The following is a 4,452-nucleotide window of genomic DNA, read 5'->3' on the forward strand; positions in this document are numbered from 1 at the left end:
TTCAATCTTTTGTCTTGAGGTCTGGCCCACAGCAAGAGTGTTTGTCTCACCCACACATTGAAGGTATTTTGTCTTTCATATTCTCTTTCCAGGGCCTAACCCTGTCTGACTACCTATAATATTTCTATTTCAGCTGTGTACAACAAAAATGATGCAAAATGTGTCATGTTATGAAGTACAAAAGGGACCTAAGGTACAGTAAACAACATAGTAGTGAGACCCTTCACAAAAAGTGTTTAGAGAAAACAAATCATTTTACTCACTTGTTTCATGAGAGTGGTTGGTGTTTTGTTTGTTTTTAAGATACTTGAGGTTGCCTACTAAATCACAGGTTTAAAAACAATGTGGTCATTTTTGTCTTCTGTTGTCTCAGGCAGTGTGAATTTTACCTTAAAATATGAATCCAATTACCCATTCCCTGCATGTTAAAGGTAGAAGGAGTGGCTAAGGCCTTTCCATATGGAGGTCAGTTGGTGCTAAGGTCCACTCTCTTTAGAGGTCTTGATGCATACCTAGTAACCAGGGCAGATTTATAGCTGATAATTATTGTTACTTCCTGAGAGTTGAAGAATCAGATATCCATATCACTACTTGGCCTATTGGAAAGTTTCTACATGAGTCACATGTTAAAAGAATTGTGAGCTTTCAGTGACAGTGAGTAGATCAAATGTCAAATAGGACCACCCATACAGTATCTCAAATGGACTGAGATGAAGTTTGGATTAGGGGGCAATCTGGAGATTTATTAAGTCTTTTGGAAGATCTAGCCCATTATGATGGGCTTCTTGACCCAGTTTGCCTAAGGTCCATTAGAGAGTTTGATTGGGCTTCACAATCCTTCATGGTGATTGAGGTCTCTACACAGTATGAAGATGACACTTCCCAGTACCTTGCAAATATTTGCATGGTTTGGGATAGGAAAGAAGGTCTATTATCATCTGGATTTACATAGGCAATCAAATATAGAGACTATTGCTTTAAATAAGACTTTTACAGCTTTTATAGACTATTATTTCCTAGTGGAGAAGGCCTCTATCCACCAGTAAATGTACCCATGCATACCAGGAAGTATGTATAACACTTACGTGTAGACATATGGGTGAAGTCTATTTGCCAATCATCTTCAGGGTGAGACAGAAATCTTTGTACTGATTCAGACAATGAAGGATATGAGTCTATGGATTATGGAGGGCACAGATAGGACAGGTCTTTCAGACCTGGATTATAGCATTATAGACTCCAGGCCCTATAAAAGTCTATGTTCCACAGTGGTTGTGGCATGTTGCCAAAGTGGGAGGCATTATGAATGAACTTAATGACTTCCCATTGCTATCATTGTAGCAAGAACCATTGGGGTTCCACAAAACTCCCATTAAATTGGACGCTTTGAATTCTTCACTAATTACAGATAATTTGAAGCTCTTCTATAAAAGATCCTGGTTCTAAGTCAAGATTTTGGGAATGGGAATGACAGATGCAAAAGTTACATATTTTGTTATTTAGGTCTTGTTTTATCTTGCTCTTAACCATCCAGCAGAAAAGTATAATGATGAGGTCTAAAAAGTAATGCCATATTAATATGCTGAGCTATAAGAAGCTCAAGTCAACAACTTCTGACATTGTCAGTTCTGCTGATAACCCACTACTATTATGGACTATTGGACTATATTGAATTGTTTTGCTGAATTCACACACCTACAATATTTGAATGGCAATGGAATACCCATCTCTGATAAAACTAAATGATAAAGGGGTATATAAATGAAGGGCCATTTTGTGGTGAAAAAATATGTATATCTGTATATACAAAATAGGATATATATATATATATATATATATTCTCTTAGTTCAGTGAGAAGAAAGATTTGTACTAAGTGTTTAGACAAGATATCATGTCTGCATCTTGTACTATGAATAACTCCTTGAAGACAACAATATGCAATATATTAATTATTGTAACTGTCCTACTAACCTGTTCTGAAACCATCTCATTGCTATTTCTTTCTCAATAAAATTAATTTTAAAAAAAGATTTTGGGAATGGGACTATATGCACAGCTGTTTACAGGCCAAAATCATATTGGAGAGTGGCCTGTTTGTCAGTGAAATCTTCTTTAGAATTATTCTAGAAAATGGGGTGCAGGGAGGCCTGATGTCCCATGTAGTAGACAACTGCTACATCCCTTGGGTGATATTTCACCTTAAAGAGACTAAGGATTTCTGACCCATATTTTACTGGAGGCTGATAAATAGTCAAATTCTTCTATCTTGGAGAGTAAAAAATAGAGGATTTCTGAATTCAGCTACTCAGCTTCTCCTGAAAAATGTATTGAGCATACGGCAATGACATCCTGGGGATAAACCACACAAGATCCACAGGGAAACTGAAAGAGGTGAAGAAAATAGGAATCAAAGCTATCAGATAAATAGTTCACCACTAGGGACCAGAGGCAGTGCAGTGCATTTGGAACAGCTGTGTAGCTAACCTGTTGGGTAGGTAGTCAGCAAAAGCAACCTGCCCCTAACTGGGGGCAGAATATGCAATAGCAACCTAAAACAAAGCAAGGGTAGCTTTTCTATTTGAAGATAATGTAAACTTCATGAGAAAACTAGTCAAAGGAGATAAAGATTGACATTACTTATTAGCTAATGGAAAATTACAATAAGAAAAGATACATTCATAAATATATATATTTGCAAAATACAAGTGCACACACCTATAAAACAGATATTAATGGATACAAAAAATCAAATAAATAGGTACAAAATTATAATCAAGAACCTAAATAGTCCATTGTGCCAAGAAGATACATCAACTAGACAAAATTTCAACAAAGAAATATGAGAACTAAATCAATCCTGTAATCAAATTGCCTTAGTAAATATTTACAGAATGCTCTACCTGACAACATGAGAATTTACATTTTTCTCAGTGGTACATGGGATGTACTCCAGAGTGGACAATATACTAGTCCATAGAAAATGGCAGAATAAATGCTACAGAACTGAAATTATTCCATGCTCATTAGTGAGCCATAGTTCAGTGAATTGATAAAAACAGTATACTACTGTCAGTAAAGAACAGTTGAAGAGCAATGTAAAAGATTAGAAGAGACAAAAACATTTGAAACATACTCAGTCATCTTATCTATTTTTACATTTATATATTTTGTACAGTGTCTCACTACACAGCTTGGACTCCTAGTCATCCTCCTGTTTTCAGCCTCCTCAGCATTGGGATTACAAGCATGCACCACCACACCTCGACTTGGTCACCAGCTCAGTGTACCCTAGGTGCGAGCCTGATACAGCATGCGGTACTGGGGATTTAACCCTAGTCCCTGTGCCTGCCTAAATAGGTCTGCTGCACTATTTTTCTGGCCCTCACCTTATCTTTTTGGTATCTTCCCAAAAGAATTAAAAGTATCATATCCACAGTGATATATACACGTCAGTGTTTATAGAAGTGCAGTTTGTATAGCTAAATCTTGGAACCAACTCAAAAGCCCATCAACAAATGAATGGATGAAAAAGATGTATTTTGTTTTATTCAATGGAGAACAGCTCAGCCATAAAGGATATACTTGAGGGGCTGGCAAGTTAGCGCAGAGGACAAAAGCACCTGTTTAGGCAAGCTTAGGCAAGTGCAAGGGACCGTGGTTCAATCCCCAGCACCATATGCCACGGCAGCCCCAGCCTCAGGGCGGGCTGAGCCAGCGAGAGTCTGGGCATAGTGGCATATGCCTTTAATCATAGCGCTGAGGAGGCTTAAAGCAGAAGGACCACCACAAGTGTAAGTTGAGTAGTGAGACCGTGCAACAACCAAATACATTAAAAAAGAAGGATATATTTGAGACAGTTACAACTAAATAGTTGGACCTTGACGGAATACTCTGTATTATAATAAGCAAGACACATATGTATAATTATCACACTGTCTCCCTGATGTGCAAAACTGAATTTGTAAGTAAGAAACAAAATATATAATAGAGTGCTCGCTTCGGCAGCACATATACTAAAATTGGAACGATACAGAGAAGATTAGCATGGCCCCTGCGCAAGGATGACACGCAAATTCGTGAAGCGTTCCATATTTTTAGGAATGTGGAAAGGCCTTTTCTTGTGTTTCCTATTTTAGTAGACATCATAGAATTCACACAGGTGAGAAACCGTATGAATGTAAAGAATGTAAAAAGTCCTTTATTGATTGTTCCACTCTTATTCAACACCAGAGAATTCATACTGGAGAGAAACCCTTTGTATGTCAGGAATGTAATAAGGCTTTTAGGCAGAGGGCACATCTTACTCAACATCAAAGAATTCACACTGGTGAGAAACCGTATGAGTGTAAAGAATGTGGAAAGGCCTTTACTTGTCTTTCACAGGCAAAAAAGCACCAGAAAATACACACATGAGGTGAGAAATTCTATGTATTTGAATATTGTCTTTATTT

The 4,452-nt window shown here is 37.4% G+C and overlaps 1 non-coding gene across 1 annotated transcript; it reads left to right on the plus strand.

Moving 5' to 3' along the window:
• Positions 1–3,990: 3,990 nt before the first annotated feature.
• Positions 3,991–4,097, plus strand: LOC111814865. Its single transcript, XR_002819737.1, has one exon. It is a non-coding gene; the product is annotated as a U6 spliceosomal RNA (small nuclear RNA).
• Positions 4,098–4,452: the final 355 nt, after the last annotated feature.

This window comes from Octodon degus, unplaced genomic scaffold (genome assembly GCF_000260255.1).
Source record: "Octodon degus isolate 3935 unplaced genomic scaffold, OctDeg1.0 scaffold00738, whole genome shotgun sequence".
Classification (NCBI taxonomy): domain Eukaryota; kingdom Metazoa; phylum Chordata; class Mammalia; order Rodentia; family Octodontidae; genus Octodon; species Octodon degus.